The following is a 20,544-nucleotide window of genomic DNA, read 5'->3' on the forward strand; positions in this document are numbered from 1 at the left end:
TTTTGTTTACCACAGGTTTTTCTCTTCTTCTTTCTCCATTCATTCTATTCTCGGACTTATTCTAAATTGGGTAGGTTGATTTTTATATATATATATTTTTTTATTTTGTTTTGTTTTTTTGTAACAGGGTAAAGGAATTGTGGTTTATGGAAGGGCTAATGAAAGGCTCAAAGGGGCGACTAATTAGCGAAAATAATTCATAGGTTTGAATTTACGGCTATATCGATCCAAAGAGGGCCTAAATTCTCGCTTAGGATATGGTTTAGTGATCAAGCAAGTGGACGTGTGATTTCTCTCCTGGATTTTACTTCTCCCTTGTGTCATTTCTCAATTGTTTCACTCATATAAGGCTTTAGGCTATATTCTCCACAGGATTTGTAGAATAAGTACTCTAGCCTAGATTTGAAAACTTCTTCGCCAAACAATCATAGATACTCATGTAATATATTTATAGATAGATGCAAAGATTATTACCTACATATTAACCTAAGTTTCTAACAATTATTCTGATGCAAAAGCTATGTGAGACTTCTAGATTGTTAAGAGCATAGAGAAAGAAACAATACCAATATTCCTAAGTGTATAGCATAACTTATTTATTTATATTTATAAATTTTTGAAATTTTTACTAGAAAACAAATGCATATTATACATATTTATATCCTAACAGATGCCTTAATTACACGTGTTTCTATGCCCCCCCCCCCCAAACAAGAAGCATGCTTTGTCCTCAAAGCATTTAAATAAAGAGGGTAGAAAAATACCATGGAAATGCGTGAAATTCTGGAGCATCTGCAAAACAAAGTTAGAACGTACTAATATAGGAAATAAAAACGTATGACACTCTATAAGAGTTCCACCCATTATGGGGTTAACAAATTAAATTGCTTAGGACTTAAGCGGACACTAATGAAAACTAAAACTTACCTCCACTCCTGGCATTATTAAATCATCTTCGCCATCCTCTACTTCTATAAAGAAGTGAGGCTCCTTCAGCGATCTGCCATGCTATGATAATTTGCCGGGCTTCCGCCATTTATCATCTATGGTTGCTAACCTATTAAGTGCCACTTGGTCTGATGGGGTGTAGGGTGCAACCTGGTGAGGTTGTATCCGCCACCCTTGCCAAGTCATTGCGGAAAGATCGAATAATACTATTGGTGGGTCGCACGTGTCTACCCTAATCCAATCCGTGAAACGTGTACAAAAAATGGAAAGAAACATAGCATAATCGTGAAACTAGAACGAGGCATAAGAAGGTACTTATGCCTCATGGTATGGGCTCGTGCTAAACTAGACATCAAAGTTCTTGGAAGGTCATAGAACCCGGGCGCTCTATTGGCTAAAGCAAGGAAAATCGCTGCAAGTGGCGTCATTCACGGAAAGAAAAACGCCATTCCCTAAAATGTTTAGCATAATCCAAAACATAACAGTTCCTATGTTCATGGACCCAGGCTACCAAGAACAACGTTATAGTCCCTTGGTCCTCAATCTGGAAAATGCCTGCCCCATAAGCCTCGTGCAAAGACTCATAAGTGTAGACATGCATATTATCGACCCAATAGCACCATGGGTCTTGTATCTCAAATGGCAAAGCAAGTCCAAGAACAAATGCTAGCAAGAACACGGTAATTTCCATTGGTTCATCGTCAATGTTGATGGAGAACACTTGTTCTCCATCCGGTCTCTCAAAGAAAATGCAGTTATTATAAAAATAAGATGCAAGTCTTTGGAGAATAAAGTTCACCCGGTCTTACCATAAGAGGTTCCCAACCAACGTATGTGATCACCTCATGAAACCAAGCACCGTAAGTAGTGCTTTGGAACAAATCTTCGAAAAGACTGTTCGGTATCAATGTTGGAGATGTCATCTCAAAATTACGCTTTGGAATAGCTGCGAAAGATCCATACTACTGGCGAAAAACTGGAAAATTTCTGGTCCACGCGAAGTCGAGCTGGCCTTCAACTAACTAGCTGAAGTCGCTCTTTTGTAATTTGGAATTCCAAGAACTTAGAGGCTGGTCGCTTGACTTGAAGCGCCTCTTAGTATTTTGGAATTCCGGTGTTTTAGCGGTCGGCGCTTCTATAAGCCTTGGCCTCTGAAGTAAAATTTTCTGTCGAAGTGTAGAGCGCTGCCTTATTCTGGCTGAAGCGCTCCGAGTTGCAGATTTGCAAAAATGAAGTCGAAACGTGGGAATCGCGGGTGTGAAGGGTGAGTGATGGAGTTTAGGTGTAGTGTGAGTTGTGAGAATAGTTTGTATCAAGTTTATATAGGTTTAAAGTTGCTAAAAAGGATCGGAAAGTTGCCAAAACTAATTACGGGCGGTTCAGGAAATCCTAAAATTTCAAACTCGAAAATGGAAACAACTCATAACTTGGATTCTAATTCAAACCCGATTATCTTTTAGGTTGATTTTATGATAGAATGTACCTATTTAATCTAGATTTCATCCTACAATGATACTTGATCATATTTTGCCTAAACAACCATATTTTCACCTTGACTCCATAATTAATTCTAATCACGAGGGTTATACAAAAATCATGCTTGAATTGATAAAACCACCCCAAACAAGTTGGGAAGGTGGGGTCAATATGAAACAACCATGCATCATGAAAATAGGCCCTTATATTAAAATTTCATTCGAGTACCACTACAAAATTCAAATTACGGAAATAAAAGTTACATTACAATAAAAACAACAAAAATAAATAAAACAACAACTACTATCAATCCTCGGACTCTCTAAAACAGCTTCGCCATCGGTGGCGGAGGCACACTCTCTAGTGGTGGCTCACGGGCTCGAAAGGTCCAAAGAAGAAATCGTCCTTCGTCGACGACGCCATGCCTAAATAGGCTGTGTCCTCGGAAGCCGAAGTCCGTATGAGGTGGGAAGCGTGCAAGCATATCCACTCTAAAAACCGGCGGGCTTCCATCTCACCGCCTGCTCCCATCTCTCATCCTCTCGTGGGTGCGGATCTCGAAGTTGTGATGAATAGTCGCTGTCGAGTCCGGGAGGTGCATCGCGAGATAGTGTTTAGTGAACGATGCCCCTATGAAGCATAGCCATGCGTTAAGCGTCGGACCAACACCTCTGGAAGGCATCTGCATCAAAGCAGTCACGTCCTCCTCATCCCGGGCATCCTCATCCTCCTCCTCTTCATTCTCAGCTCCTCCATCCTCTTCTTCTTCTTCTCTATCCTCGGCCCTCCTCCAAACTTGTTGGACACACTCCTATAGATACGCGTGTTACGGTGCGGGGTAATGTAAATCCTCTCCGGACACGGAGCTTTCATCTTCTTCAAATGATCTTGGTGATTAACACGGGGAAGAGGTGCCAAAGACCTTCCGACCCCCTGTCATGCTCATCAAAACTCCGGGATACGTAAAATCGTATTCCGCTCCCCGAGTACCCATAGTATCGCGATAGAGGCGTGTCGGACCGATGTCGGTGACCTTGTCCTTCCCTAGGACATTCCGACCAATCCAGCGAAATAGCCCGTGGTTGGTCCCGAAGTGATACTGGCGAACACAATGGGAGTTTGTATTGTAGCTCCCATTGATGATGATCCACCCATCGAGGCTCTACCCGTCAAAACTGGGGCTCTGTAAAGTGGCCTCGGATGGATTCTAGGCGGAATGCCTAGAATCTCGACCAACGATCCCGTAGTCAACTCCCTTCTCTTCTTCCTTACCATCACAAAATCCTACTCCCTCCAACTCCCCGGTGTTGTAGAACCGTCGGACCAAGTCTTCATGGTAGAAGGCTCGGTCGGTAATACCGAAGACTATTCCATCTCTACTAGCCATTTCGTCACCGTAAAAACGGAGCGAAATGGTCGATGAAATGAAAACTTGTCGGTATGATTAAGTTGTTGAGCCATTTGAAGTTTGAATCTGGTTTGGGGTTTGTAGAGGGTGTGGTAGTGGTGGTTTAACTTGACCGACTGAAAGAACGAAAGCGGTGGTGGCGGTGTGGTGGCGTACGACACCAAATTTTGAATTTTTGGTGGTTTTGTTGGGTTAAATTGGTGGAGGTGGTTTGGTTTTAGTTTTTAGAAGAGATTTGGCTTGGAAATTTGATGGTTGGCGTGAGTTTATGGTATTTCTTTTTAATTTTTATTTTTGTTAGGGTTTTGAGCTTTGTTAATGGCGGTAGAAGATGAAAAAAAACGATGAACTGTTGCAGAAGAAGGTAAAGGTGCCTGTGGTGAAGTTGAGTTGGTCATGCGGTTGGTATGAAGCCCAAAATCGAAATTTTTGATTTTTTCGATTTTTTTCGCGAATTTCAAATCAAAATTGCCGCTTCGTTACCGGTCCGATTTTTGCGAATGAGATATGGAAATGATCAGGAGGGAATTTCCTATCCAATGATCCATAAAACACTCTATTCCAACTTCGGATGACATACGAGATAGTGGAAAACGCCTCGAAGTGCGTGCATGACGTAAGTTATGCGAACGAATGAACTCTAAATTAATAGATTATGTCAATCCGAATCGTAATACAATAAAACGGCCTAAGCAACTCTAATGGGACATAAAACATTTATTACGGAAACACGAACACCCCACCCCCAAACAAATTTTTTACAACGAAGCTTAGAAAATTTGTTTTTAGCAGTGGGTCTTTTAAAGTCAGATTCCCGAGACTTCCTAGATTACTATGTTTATTTTTATTTATTATTTTATTTTTAGAAGGAAAAACAATAAGTAATAAAGACATAATTCACACCATAGAGAAACATGACTCAAAAATCCGAGAAAAACATGCAAGATTGGAAAACGTGAACTATGTGAACCGTGGACTTAGGATCCGGTACTTACAGCCACACACTCCATAGGGAGGGCCCGGTTACCTTAATGGTGCACTCGCCAATATATTAAAGTGTAAGGAAGTGCACCAAACACAGAAATTGAGTGGTTTATAGTCGATACTTTCGACTTTATCTAAAATATATGTATGAACATGCAATTGATCATATATCAACAACCTAAATAGTTGTGGATCATTCCATAAATAAATATCACAGAAAACATATCCAAACACAATCAAACACCAATTTTCCTATGACTCAACCTAGTGAAATGAAAGGGGAAGTCGGATTACCCTATTGTGTAACCTATCATGCACCTTCTTTTTAATTTTTGAATGAGTGGGTGTTCTAGTAAATAAGTGTGGAAAAGTGAATGGGTGTGGAGAATATGGTGGATATGGATAAGTTGTAGAAAGACAGCTTGTACCACAATGAGGATGTGGTTTTAGCACCCGAACTCATTCATTGTGTGTGTAGGGACTGCCTCAATTCTGAAAATGAAGGTGTCAAATAGTTTGTCCTTACGAAGTATCTGTTTGCTAGGAGGATTTAAAAATTATGAAGCCACGGGGAGAAACAAAAGGATCGAGTGCAAACTTCGAGATTCCTTTGAAAGGGTGGAAGGGGAGTCGAGGTGGATGTTGTGCAAGTTAGTTCTTGATAGGGTGAATTGTCACCTACTCGAAAAAACTCATCAAATTCCTCATCTAGATTGGTCATATCCACATTACTATGGTAGTCCTCTATCTTTTTGAAAGTTATCTATCCCGGCCCTCATCAATAATATGTGTATCGACTAGTGTAGGAATGAAAATGTTGAGTCGACTTTCCAAAGGAAAGAATTTTGGGCATATGACTATCGGGGAACGTGTTGTTGAAATAATCTCGAGCAAAGCTCTTGATCATGCTAACCTCTCCATCCATAGACAAATCGGATAACTGTGTCCTTGTTTTAAAACATTGACTTCAACGACAAGATGGCCAAAAGACATGGACATTGAACCATCACGGCAATTAATGGCGCATTGGCGGTTGCCAAGAAAGGGCGCCCTAGAATGATCGGGGCCGAGTCGTTAGCGACTTACGTATCAAGGACTACAAAATCAGCCTGATAGTAGAAATCCCGAACTTTTACCAACACATTTTCGACTACACCCTTAGGATGCTTAATAGACCGATCGACTAATTGCAACGTCATTTTAGTGGGTTGCATCTTGTCTAGACCTATTTGTCTATACAAATAAAATGGGAGTAAGTTAACACTAGCCCCGTGTCTAATAACGCCGTCGTCAGATATAGGAATCTCTAAGGTGCATTATCTGATAGGGCGACCGAGGGTCCTTGTACTTAACAATTCCATTATGTTGGATAAGGTTGGGGAATTGTTACGTTAAAAGCGTCTTTTGGTATATTTGTCTTCGCCTAGTAGTACCACAATTCCTTAAGAAACTTAGCATGATGTGGTAGCTTTTAATAGCTTCGAGGAAGGGAAGGTTTATAGTTAGATTCTTGAAAACGTCCTAATCTCCTCGTAATTTGTATCCCTAGTTAACATGGCTAATTTTTGTGGAAACGGTGGTTTTCTCTATATTTAGCAATGGTATCACCCGGATGTTTAAACATGGCTTTCTATTTCTTAGGTTGTGTTGAATCGGGTACCTCTACGATGGTAGGCTCTTGGTTTTCTATGTCGGTATCTAGTAAAATAGTAGGTGTAGGGGCTCTTGGTGGGGGTAACTATAGGCATAGTTACCTTGTTATCAACCACTCTGCCCGAGCAGTGGTGATGGCATTTATCTCACCTACATTTTCAAATTCATTACTAGTATTATCCGTTACCTCGAAAGTGTGTTTGTTGTTTTAGGATTAGGTATTGCGTGACTGGCAACACACCTTTGGTTTGGGCTTTATCTTGAGCCAACTGTTGGGTTAAATTATTAACAGTTGTAGAAGTTTGTTGGTTAGATTGAGCCATGGTTTGGAAAAGTTTTGGCTCACTTGTATGAAGGTGTCGAAGGCGATCCGGTTGTGTGGGTGTAGTAGTCACGGTTGGTGTGGATGGAACTATTTCAACGTGAATTATTTATTTTGATAATTATTATTTAACGGACGATACCTCTATTAGCATTATAATTATTATAATTACCTTGACCTTGTGCTTGACCTTGTCGAGGTTGCACTTGGTTGTTATAATTATTAAAATTACCCCGACCACATCCTTGTCGTGGTGGAGCTTGGTTAAAGCTTTGCGTTAGCCTAACATATTGATTATTGTACCCTTGGGGTGTGACTTGTTGGTTATTTCTCCAACCGAAGTTGGGATTTTGTCTCAAAGAGTTAGGTTCACTATTAATGGAAGAAGCCTGTTCATAGGCTATAGGGGCGATGGAGTCGGGATGCTCGGGACTCAACCCGAAACTACATGGGTTTGAATTTACATTCATGACGGGGATAGGCTTTTTTTGTTATTGAAATGGCCTCTACCTTTTAGTGAGTGATTCGATTAGAGTTTTAAGCTTCGGAATCGTGTTTAATTTCAAACATACCGGCCTTAACTGTTGAAGAAGAACTAGGCTGGGGGGATATCATCACTACCCCCAATTATTATTTAAAGCTTTAGTTTGGTCTTCTAAAATTTATAAGCCTCAGGGGCTCCTTTACTTAAGAAACTACCCCCATTCATTATGTCAAGGACTTCTTTATGGTGATGTTGAAGTCCTTTGAAAAAGGCACTGAACTAACGTGTCTTTTGGTAGGTTATGGTGTGGACACTCTATAAGCGGTCGGTGAAGCGATTCCAAGCCTCGAAAATGATTCATGAGGATTTTGTCGAAAAGAAATGAATCTTGGAAAGCATCTCATCCATCTTTAGGGGTGGGTAAAAATGTTCCATAAACAAACAACAAGTTTAGCCCACAAGTCCATGAGAATTAGGCGCCAAGGGGTTAACCAGGCAGCCCTTATCGGGCTAAGGTGAAAGGGAATACCCTTAATTTAATTTGTTCATTACCGACCGTAGGGATGGTGGAATGTTGTTAAGACTTGTTCAATCCTACGCGTAATAATTGATAAGGTTTTCATGGTCTAAACCATGAAAAGCGGGTAACAAATTAAAAATATTTGGAGGAATTCTGAAATCCCCGCTTTGTGCGCTAGAGCGATGCAAGATTTGGGGCTATCGCTCAAGGCTTTGTAGAAGTCCGAGAGGAGTCTCTCTTTTCTTCCCCATTATATCGGTGGTGTGTGTGAAATAGTAGCTAGAGGTGTAGTGTGTGGTATACTAGATAGACTTGTTTGTTCTTTGTTGTTGTGTATTTACGTTAGGTGTTTTGTTCTACCGGACCTTAATCTCATGCAAGACTAAGTCGAGCTTAACTAAACATGCAACACTCCAAACAATTACGATATACTAGTATAAAACTCTAACGAGGAGATCGCGAGGTGTGGAAGAAAGGAATACCTGATTAAGTCCTTGCTTAGCTTATGAATAAGCGTCTTGTTTACGCTTTTAGTTCGTATATAGCGGTTTAGAACACTGAAAAATATGAAAGAGCAAAGTTCGAATCAAAGCTGTCGAAATCCGAAAAATTTAACATTGTATTTCAGCGCTCCGGTAATTTTCAAATTACGGTGTTTTAGGGCTGGTCGCTCCATATGGGGGTTGGCCGATTGTCGATAACATAGGCTGGTCGGCTTTCGAGGAGAGGGGCCTAGCGATTCGTAAATTTTGCCCGGAATTTTTCAACTATAAAATGGACAACCACAGTATGATTCAAACAAGGGTGGGTGGGTGAAATGGGACTTTAAAAACAGTACTAACACTACGAAAACAATACGAAAGTGAACTAAGATGGCAGCGGCGCCATTTGATAATGTAAAATGATTAGTCTACCTACGAAATGAGTGATGAATTCACAACGTAAGTAAACTAACAACTATTTTGCATCTTATTTATCAAAGATATTTTCTACTCTCAATCCTATGAGATATAGTGGAGTAGAGTGATTCGTTCCACTCTTAGTCCTTCCGTATGCTTGTTTTCTAGTCTCAATACTCTACTTAAAGTCAATGAGAGCTTTACACGAAAAGGGGACTAGACTTCACGATGCAACTACCCACGAAAATGCACTAGTCGGTTATCGAATACTAAGGGAATGCTACGTTGATTCGATGTTAAGGAGTTAGAGGGGATTGATTCCACCTTAACTCAACTTAATCCACTAGCGGCGAGTCGTCGTAATCGAATTGAACTGCTAAGCAGAACAATCGGTTCTTCCTAATCCCTAACTACACATGCCATTTCTACCAATTAATAATTAGCATGTGAACGATTAAACCCATTCTCATGGTGAACTAAACGTTTCTAGAGTGGAAAGGAAACTACGACAATCTCCGATAATTGGAATCAAGCTTTCATCAAGGTTTCTCAACCCCCTCTAATGGAGGTTTAGCCTTGAATCATTCCACAATCATTTCCATTTAAATTTAAACTAAACATAATATAAAGCATTGAAATTTACTTAATGAAATAATAATGGAATCTAATTAATAACTAAGAATTGAATGATAACAAGAATTGAAATTAGATCTAATAAATTGTAAATGACAAAAACGAAATTGAATAATAATAACTATTTATTTGTCTAATGAAATGAAGAACAAGATTCAAAGGTTTTATCTAAACAAGGATTTGAAACTAATTAAATAAAACAATTAAATCTAGATCTAGAAGCTATTCTAATGGCTACTTTCTATTCTAAGCTATCTACCTAACCTAACTGCCATTGACTGCCATTAACACTGAGTCAAGCTTTTGTTTTTATACATCCAGATCCAAAAATCGTGCATGGGCTTGGAGCCATGTTTTGGGCCAGAGAATCAGGCCCAAAACCCAATTCTTTCAGTCCAAAACGGCCTCTTCAGCTGCAGTTGGCTTCCACAGACTTTTCGTCCACTTCTGCTCCTCTGATTGGGTCAAGGCTTGGACCATTGCAAAGCTCTTTCCGCCCAGTCGTTTTGACATAAGGTACGCCTCAATCCGAGGTCTGAGTCCAAAGATATGGCATTCGGAAGTTCTGTGACTTTGCTCCTTTATCTCGCTAAAAAGTGGTACATTTCTCGCACATAATGGACTTTGAAGCTTGAAATGTATAAAAACACGTGATCAGTGTTAACTCTTACTTATTATTCACATAATTGGTCTAACAGTATGATTATTAAGGGGTTAAAACTACAGTTTTGAGCTCTTATCACGCTTCTTCGTCGATAGTCAAGTGGGAAAAAATTATCATAGGGTGACTACCATTGGGATCGAGATGCATATACTTCAAATCAGAGGGTAAAGGTTTTAAATCTGAAGTTGGAGGAGTAGGGATCAAGGATTCGTGAGGGACCGCCTCTTCAATGGAAAAGTGTGAGTCATGTTCTTCTGAATCGGTTAGTAACACAGCAGTAGGGTCAAATAGTGGTACTGACTCTAATAATGCGTGGACATCCTTAATGTATGAGTCATTGTCAAACTCAGGATTATCAAAAGAAAGAAATTGATGTACCTCGTCTGCGGGAAAAGAGTTTATGAAATATTCCTGTGCCAAACTATCAACCATGCTAATCTCACCCTCAATGTTAGGATCGGGAAGTTGCTTCGTTAAGTTGAACACATTGACTTCTACAGAAAGGTTCCCGAAAGACATTGTCATTGAACCATCCCGACAATTAATGAGAGTGTTAGCAGTTGTAAGAAATGGACGTCCTAAAATGATAGGAATGGAGTCATAGGCAACTTCGGCATCTAGAATGACAAAATCAACTAGGTAGTAAAAATCTTGGACCTTGACTATGACGTTTTCTACTATGCCCTTTGGGTACTTGATTGAAGCGATCTGCGAGTTACAGGGTCATGCTGGTAGGTTTTAATTCATGAAGACCTAACTGCTTGAATAAGTAGTAGGGAAGTAAGTTAACACTCGTGCCTAGGTATAAAAGGGCGGTAGCAGTATACTTGTCGCCCAACGTGCATGACACAGTTGGTCGACTTGGGTCTTTGTATTTAACCACACCATTGGTAGCAGTAATGGAAGGAAACTACTCAGTGAGGAACGCCTATTGAGGAACATTCATTCGTCGTTTGGTGGTGCACATGTCCTTAAAAAACTTGGCATGCTTGGGCAAATGCTTAAGTACATCGAGAAAAGGTAAGTTTATGGTCAAATTTTTTATGGTTTCTCAGATCTCATCGAAATGCTCGTCAGGTTTGTTATTTACCAAACGGGCAGGGAATAGAGCTTTTGGGTGGAATCACGCATATGGATCAGTGACATCTTTCCCAAGGGATGTGGTTGCAGATTTAGAAGGAACAACTTCGTCTGATATAGGTTGCGAGGTAAGAGTTGGAAGGACGTCAATCGCGGCTTCCATCGGTTGAATGTCTGGCATACGTATGTGATTGTGGACGGTTCAGGAAGAACGAAGGGTGGTGATGGCATTCACCTCACCCTGGCTTGGATTACTAGATCCTGGTGTATTGGTGAGTTCAAAAGCAGTGTTTGTGGGCTTAGGGTTGGGAACTATTTGGCCAGGAAACACACCCTTTTTGGCTTTTATCCTGTGCTAACAGCTGAATAGACTGTTGGATAGATGCTAGGATTTGAGACTGTTGATTCATGTAAGTGATAAGTGCTCAAAAAGTGCAATTTAACCCTCAATTTTGCCTCTTGTTTAGCCAACCTAGTGGACTAATAGTGTTTGTAAGTTATGTTTTAAGATTCTACAGGTGAAAGAGAGAGTTTTGTGGAATATTAGAGAAAAAGGGGTAAAACGGAGCAATTCGGAGCATTAAGGATCACATGGGAGCCCCGTGGACAATCATGGAGAAGGCCAAGAAATTAGAGCTATTAAAGATGCAGCTTGGACCTATTTTAAAACCTATTTGGAAGCCCAAGGCAAAAGGATTCGTTTCTTGAACCAAAACCCGCAAAAGAGCAAAGAAAAATAGACCAAAGGTGGAAAAATAGAGTCTCGCGTTTGAGACGCGACTATCGTGCGTCCAGACATGACCCATGCGTTTGGGACGCATATATCGATCGTCCAGACGTATTGATTAAGTCTAGGACGCATGAATAGTGCGTCCAGACGCATGAATCGACACTGTAGCCAATTCCTTCTCAGTTTTGGAGATGAAGTTGGACTCTGGAAGAAGTCTATTTATATTAGGAAACAAATGACGGTTTGGAATGCTTCTAGAGCTCATTGTAACCCCTATAAATAGAGAACCTAAGTGCCTCATGTATTTTGCCAATTCACTTATATTCTTGTCTCCAGAACTTGAGGTAGAGAGAGATTAATAATAAAAGATCGGTTTTAACTAGCTGAGTCTTAATAAATTAGTCTTTCTAGTCTTATGTTCTTCGACTCTTCTTCTTCTCGTTCTTCGTGTTCTTCCTTCTATATGGAAGGCTAATCTTCTCCTTCAAGGGAGGAGATGAAGCCAGTGCTTAAGGTTTTTTGATTCTTCTGATTCATGATGTTCTTCAATCAGGTTAGTTCTTTATGTTTTTAGTTATTAGTTCCATTGCCCAGACCAGGGGATAGAAGTATAGATTAAGGTTTTTATTTATTGCAATCTAATATCATGCTAGTTTAGGGTTGTATTTATTGCAATTGAATATTTGTTAGTAACATGCTTTTATTTATTGCAATTAAATACAATGCTAGAATAGGGTTTTATTTATTGTAATTGAATATTATACTATTATTCTCTACTTTTCTTCTAGTTGTGTAGTGTTTTAGAGTAAGGGAAGTATTCCTTGTATTTGCCTTAGATGGTGATTCATTGAATAGCTGCCCAAGCTCACATAAAAGGAAAGAAGATACTAGTAACATGAACATAGGAACAACCTTAAGTAGAGTTATTTGTTAACGATGTTTAGATCGATAGGGCATCGGACTTCATTTCGATTGCCTAAATGTAGTCTACTTGTGAGAATAACCATGAAGCAAAAGGTCATTGAATCAAAAGTATTGGTGGAATCTAATCTCTTGAATTCCCTTTCTTATAAATTCTCAATAATTTAGTTTAGTTTAGTTTAGCATTAGAATCTAAAATCTCTACAATCATAGTTTTTAATCCCTTAAACCCCCTTTCTAGTCCTGTTCTTCACATAACATACACTTAAAAGTAGAACGATACCCTACTCATCATTTACTTATTGAGGGATAATTAGGTTTTGATACGCTTCTATTTGTTCAACGACTATACACCATCATCTATCTACATCATCCATATACCACATCTCACACACAAAAAGGAGCGAGTGTCAGTAAGTCAGTAAAGTTTCAACCGTTTTATCAGTAGTGGATTGTACCAGTGGGGCAGTAGGAACAAGTTCACGGTTATTGTTTATGAGTTGATTTTGGTAGCCATAACCTGGAGTAGCGAGAACAAGGCTGCGATTGTTTTGGTACCTTATATTGGTGGTGTTAGGAAACTGACTTTTCCCTTGTGGGAACTGCTGAGGATTCCCTTGACGGTAGGAATTGTAGTTCGTGGATGGCCGTACAGGAGGGTTGTTGAAACCCGGAGAAGCTGGTTGTTAGGCAAGGGTACGCCAACCAAAATTCGAATGTTGTCGCCAAGGTGTATTAGGGATGTTGAAAGCATAAGCCTCTTCAGATGTTTGGGGAGGGCACTCGTATGCCAAAGGGCAATATGAATCGGAGTGCTCAGGATTTAAGCAAAAGAAGACATAGGGAAATGTTGGCGGCCATGACTTGTTTGGGTTTTTTGATTATTCACTTGAACCGAAAGAGCATCGACCTTTTTGGTTAGGGACTCGAGTAAATTTTTTAATTCCGGATCGGGTTTGACCTCGAAAATAGACATAAATTTGGTAGGAGTGTCTTTAGAAGATCTTAAATAATCAGTGTTACCCCAATAGGTGTTTCGTGAAGCCTGTTTCTCGAGAAAAGTATATGCTTCAATAACGCCTTTGTCCATGAAACAGCCGCCGTTCATGATATTTAGTGTTTCCTTTTGATGGTTAGAGAGACCATTAAAAAATGACCGGACTAAGAAGCGGTGTCGAGTACATTCAAGAAGCATATCAGTAAATCTGCTCCATGCTTCTATAAATTACTCATGGAGATGCTGGCGAAAGAATTGAATCTTCTGAAGCATCTCTGTAGTTTTCTTATGAGTATAGAACTTTATCATAAATGCTTATACGAGCTTAGCCTATGCATCAAGGGATTGCGGCGCTTTGCCCGTGAGCCAAATTGAAGCTTTATCAGCTAAGGTAAAGAGAAACAACCTAAGCATGACTTGTTCGTTTGTAACGGTCGGATGGTGGAAAGTGGTGACCACTTGTTGAATCCGACGAAGGTGATTGTATGGTTTTTCATGGTCTAGACCATGGTAAACAAGTAACAATCCGAAAATGTTTGGTGGAATGCGAAAATCACCTGCAATCTTATTAAGTTGAATGCAGGAAGCAGGTCCTTCCTGTAAGGCAGTATAGAAGTCCGAAAGGGGTTTCTTTACTGTGGGATTTTCCCAAGTCATAACTATGGGAGGTAATGGCAACTAAGAACTTGACGAGGTTGGTTTATGGAGGAAGAACTATGTCTAGGGGATAACTTATGCAGTTATTTATTGTATTTGCGACGACAATATGTATGTTATAATTCCTTATTAGTACCAGACTGTAGTCTCATACAAACACAAATTTTATTTCTAGGCTCATACGGAACGAATTATGACATGAGAATTAGTAATTACGGAAGGAGGGAGGTGAACCACGTCCTCCTGAGCTGTTGCTAACGTGAGCAGGTAAGCTAGGATAACGTGTGAATATTCCAGCAGCCAGGTCACATGAGAGAATTAAGGGAGGTTATCCATGCTAGCACGTTTCTTAATTAGAGAACCTCAATCTTTCAAGTTTGCTAGACACTGATGGAATAGGATGATGATTAATGATGGTATATTATGCAATTATTATTAATATAATTATGATGAAATTTTATTATATGTTTTTTTATTTTTTTTAGGTTTACGTAATTAATGTATCATGGAGAAGGGGAAAAACACAGGTAATATATTCGCGCAACCGTATATGTAGCCTAAACATGTGATTAGATTATGAAACATGCAAATAAAAACAAGAAATGCCAAAATAGATGACTAATCATGCAATTAATATTCTAATCATGCAATAAGCACATGTTAGTTATACACAGGAAGGCTACACATGCAACCCTATATTACTCATACGTGAATAGAAATACGTCCTACGCATGCAATAATATATAGCTACACATACATAAAATACAACATACATCTGCAACTAGATGCGAGGTAGATGAATATTGAGAACGAACTCATGCACAGTAATGCCGCGTATGTGAATGGATGTAACATACACATACAAAAATAATCTAAACAGGCGGGTTGAAATCACATAGACATCCAAATATATTTGAATCATATTAACCGTATTAACGTCAATATGCAATGACAAACCACACATACTCAGGAAAAATTCTATACATGCAAAGAGTTCTCATGTTAACATATAAATACGCGATGTAAAATAGGTTATAACAATCAACCAAACAATTTCCTAGACAAAGTTTGATGAGGAGTGTAAGAATGTGAAACCTGGAGCTTCCTGCAACTCCACCTATTAGAATTAAGCGATTGAATTAACTCCTGAAACAAGTTGAACTCGTGCACGTACTAGAAGTTAGCTAAACAGGTCTAGAGAGTCCAAAACAGCACTGAAAAGGGAAGTGACTTGGGCCTAAAAAATGGAGGGCTGATACTCTAGGGAAGTCTTGCACGCAACCCTAGAAAGTCTCGTTCGAGACTATGAGATAAGTGCAGTACTTCAACTTCTTACAGCGTTCTTAGAATGTCCTAAGGATGATAATTCCGATCTGGTTCACAAGTACATGTAAGTAGAAAAATAAAAGTCGGTACGAGTAGTTAAGAGAAACGGTAGAATCACAAAATAAATAAAAAAGCCAAAAGAGGATAGGGCAGGAGAGGGGGGGGGGGGTTCCCCAGTGATGTATTCCAGTTGTTATATTAAGAGTCTAGAGTTCTTAGGTGTGCAGCGGCGCCATTTGATAATTAGACTTTTTAGGTTTGTTATTTTTGAGTCCAAAGTTTGTAAAACGTTTGACTAGTCAAGTTATCTTACTCACGTGGATTGGTAGCATAGATCGAGTAAGGGATCGTCCAAACTTTAGGACTAGACAAAGTTCACAACTAAATTTACAGCTTCAAGGGAATTAGTGAGTAGGATTTTAGGTTATTTCTTATGTTGCTAAAAATATTCTCAATTAAAACTTGGAATGCAAGTTAACGTAGAACTACAAAGATTAATTTCTTAGTAAACTAGATAGAGAGAGAGATACAGAAAGAAGGGTTAATCATAATCATGCAAGATCAGTTACAAACTTTTAGAGCACCTTATCACTACATCTCTAATCCATCTCGAGTTCATAAACAAACCCAAAACGGCATCGAGTATGGATCCCTAGTAAGATGTACTCATCTCTGAGTTTATCTCACTAGCATGAGGAGTTGAATTAACATTCCATCTTTGGAATATCACTTCAACTCCTAATTTAATTATATATCAGCTGGGCAAACTAGAGGGCTAACGGCTACCATAGGATCTCGTATGAGACTGATCTGGAGTATCAACACTCTAAACTTGATCAGACTCAGTCATTTTGGGACCGGATGTATAGTTAAAACCTATTTTCCTAAGTAGTGATTCTGGACTACTAAAATGCAGTCTGATCCTCACATGAGTATCATTAACCCTCCCCTTAGGAGGGTTTTAGCTCATGGTCCTTGGATGGATTTGATGTCTTTGATGTATGAAATGAAAAAGTAAGAAGAAGCAAAGTAAGAACTGGAAATTTAACTTGAAGAAAACAGATCTTATTAGAAGTTCAAGACTTCTGTATCAACCTAATACAAAAGCTTCAAATAGAAGAAAATACCATGCATGAAATGTAAACAGCAAAAATGGAATGCAATAATAAATGCCCCTTTCTACAACATCCCAAAAGATATATCCCCTTCCTCTCACATGAAGCATTCCCACCTTTTATTATAAGCTTGTCTTTTTCCACCAACCATGCCAAAAGTTAGCACACCTTTCCTACCCACAAGTCTAGTCAAACATTTATTGTTTTGTCTTGTCTTTTCTTGTAAGGTGTCACAAAAGTGTCCATAACTTGCCACTTGTCCATGTGTGATGACTTATCACTTTTTGTGGGCCTGCAGAGTGGGTCCACATGCTGTGTCCAATGGTTGCCCGAGATGTTAGGATTTTTACAATTTCCTATCGTTGCATAGAAATCGTCGCCCTGGTTGTTCTGGCAGTTCACTTGCCGAAATCGGAGTCTAGGTTTGAAAGATATGAGCTTTGGAAGTTTGCTGCTTTTTTGCACGTGATCCCGTTCTGCACTGATTCTGTCATGTTGGAATCTTCGGCTTTAGTCAGGCTTTGTTAGGCTTCACTGGGGATGAGTGGGAAGACTTCAAGTATGCACAGTATTCCCGTGCTTTGATGCAGGTTTTATCATCATATCCACGTTAACTGCAAAAACCTGCAAAAGTACGAAAATATAATTATTTCATGATTATTAAACACATAATTAACCAAAATGCTATGTCTCTACGGGGTTTAGTATTACAGTTTTGGGTGCTTATCAATCATCAATAAAGTAACATAATACTAATGCCCTAACTAAGAGTTTATTGGAGACGGTCCCCACACATTAGAATGGATAAGATCAAATGTACATGGTGAGCGATACATCCGAGAAATATAAATAGAACGAGTATGCTTAGACAATACACATATATGATAGTGAAACTTCTGAGATTAGCAAGCTTTCATCAGATCAGGAAACATCAAGCAAAGATACTGGAAGTTAACATGTCCTAACCGAGCATGCCACAAACTCACAGACTGTGAAGAGAAAATATGGGAACCTTGTTCTGGCAATACATACACTTGCAAAATAGTGTTAGGTATAGATGGGGTAAGTGGTGGTTCCCCAAAATAGTACAGTCCATCACGCTCAAACCTTCTACTAAGAATCATCCCCATACCATAATCTTTTATAAGACAACGATCAGAAAGAAAAATTACTGCACAGTTCAAACTTTTTGCTAATCTACTAACTGATAACAAATTCGATCAGAGCAAGGTCAGGTACATGTAGGACAAACTTCAGTGTAATAGATGATGAAAGGGGAATCTCACATTTACTAAAAATATGAGTGGATGATCTGTTAGCAAGGCATACATATTGATGATCAGTAGTAGATATAGTTGATGTAAATAAATTTGACTCACCCGTCATATGATCATAGGCCCCTGAATCAAGGACCCAAGTAGGTGTAGCGGTATATGTATGTGAGACGCAGACATAGCAACATGCATACCAGAATTCAGCAAATAAGAACTTTGAACCAGAGAGATAATCTGATCAAGCTTAGAATTCAGCTGATGAAAATCTATAAAAGCAGATGGATTAGTCATCTCTTACTAATCGATTCAACTGATAAATGTCTCCAATAGATCACCAAAAATAATGTAGCAGTGCCAAAGAACCAAAATATTGGTTGTCCCAGACCCAAAACAGAGGCCTATAGAAAGTTCTTCAAAGAAGATACCCCAAAAAAAAGTCTACTGCATAAAGAATTGGCTGAGAAGCCAATCACCAATGATACTACTGGATCACCACGGTAGCCACAAAATTACAAAAAACCAGATTCAAAAACTTGAAAAAGAATTGGTTAGAAAACCATCCACCAAAATGCTACTATATCGCCATAGTAGCCCCAACATAGAACAAGTTCAATTATAATAATGATAAAGAAAAAAAATGTCTAGTACATTACTAAACACCAAAATATACCACCGAACCAAATAGATAATATAGAGCACTTTGTCTTGGCATAGCCGACTTCCTTTACAAACCTAATAAAAAGAAACTTGGGAAGCAACCAAATTTACGTGGCCTTCTTTATTTATAAAGAGGGAGAGAGTAGTGGATATGATCGGTGAGTATTTTTGAATGGGGGTCCCGATCGTCTATTTCAATGGGTTATTAAGATTGATAATGAAGAAGTTGCTGGTAAGTGGTGATGGGTTATGGGTTATGGGTTATGGGATGAGATGGTGGCTGGTGATTTTTATGGAATGATATGATGGTGGGGTGGGTGGAGGTGGAAGATGGTGGCTCTGATACCAACAAGAAATGTGTAAATGCTTATTATAGTCATTGACTGAGGTCATGTATATTTATTAGGATTAAAAGATAATACAGTCTTGTAAGGAAGGAAAGAATTACAATGAAGAAGAAAAGGAAATAAAGATCAAAGGGACTAAGATCATATCAAATGACCTTTCCAGATATATAGCATCAATGGCAAGAGTTGAGAAACATGAGGAGGCTTGTAAGGCTAACCAACTAACACTACTTTATCCCATTTGCCTTTGTCACTCTTTGGTTTTTTGGCATTAATTGAGTTACTCAAATGATTGCAAAAGGTTATTTATAACAATGTGATGATGGCTAAAGCTGATGAGTTTGTTTTTAGAATGATAGGATTTGCTAGTTAGAATGGACTAGCGGCGCAAATTGTACCACTCTTGTCGCCTCAACACTCTCAGTGTAATTTATAGTCTAAAAAAATTGCCTTCTTCAGTAAACACGGAATTGGCAACATTTCCATAAAAGAATGTTAACTAATTTTTCGTTACAAAGGGGTGTCAATGAGTACAATTCTTCAGTAATCGGGCCAAATTGGGATTGCTCTTCCATATCTAAACGACTGCACTATCTTATATGATAGTGGAATTTCTTGCACCCCTTCACTATCGAAGATGCTTTTTTAATTTTCCTATTTGTACAATTTAGAAGCACCTCCCTCACTAAAATTAAACAAGCTTCCACTTTATTAAAAATTTAGAATAACCTCCCTCACTTATGTCACTGAAGATACATAATTAGGCTCCTAACATTTTTATACCACTTCTTGAATTACAATTACAATTACAATAGAAAGAAACTAGGCTACCTATTAGAGGAACAGAGGAACGAGTTTGAAGACTTCAAAAAAAACGGATGACCGTATCACGTTTGGACTTGTCAAACAATAAAGCATGGCCCAAAATATCGCCGAGATATCCGATATCTCGCCGATATATCTCGGTAAATTGGTACACCGATATCGATATTTCCGACATATATCCACCGAATATTGAACCCCTTTTTTTCCGAGATATATCGGAATTTCCGATATGAAAGTTTATATCGCCGATATAATCGATATTTCCGAGATAATCGATATATATCAGTTGACTTTTTGACCAATTGTTAATAACTTAATATTGAAATTTCCGATATATCCGAGATATATCGGTGAGATATCCGAGATATATCGGTGAGATATCCGATATTTTAGAAACTTTGGACTGGTCACTAAAAAAACCGGGCGGATATCTCTCGGTTTTTGGATACACCGATATATTAACCGATATCGAAATTTTGGGCCTTGCAATAAAGTAATTCAAACATTTACCGCTGGCTGGCTGGGGCCTTTCCATGCTTTGAGAGCAGGTCGGGCAGTGCGATTGCTCACTCAAGCCTTTACCCACCCCGACCACAACATTGTCAACGGCGCCTACTTTTACCT

General features: G+C 39.0%; 1 long non-coding RNA gene across 1 annotated transcript; it reads right to left on the minus strand.

Moving 5' to 3' along the window:
- Positions 1-16,745: 16,745 nt before the first annotated feature.
- Positions 16,746-19,015, minus strand: LOC147475920 (uncharacterized). The gene is made up of 2 exons (XR_015208620.1): positions 18,197-19,015; positions 16,746-17,441 (listed from the first exon to the last, which is right to left on the minus strand). It is a non-coding gene; the product is annotated as an uncharacterized LOC147475920 (long non-coding RNA).
- Between the last annotated feature and the right edge of the window lie 1,529 nt (positions 19,016-20,544).

This window comes from Coptis chinensis, chromosome 9, assembly GCF_015680905.1.
Source record: "Coptis chinensis isolate HL-2020 chromosome 9, ASM1568090v1, whole genome shotgun sequence".
Lineage (NCBI taxonomy): Eukaryota > Viridiplantae > Streptophyta > Magnoliopsida > Ranunculales > Ranunculaceae > Coptis > Coptis chinensis.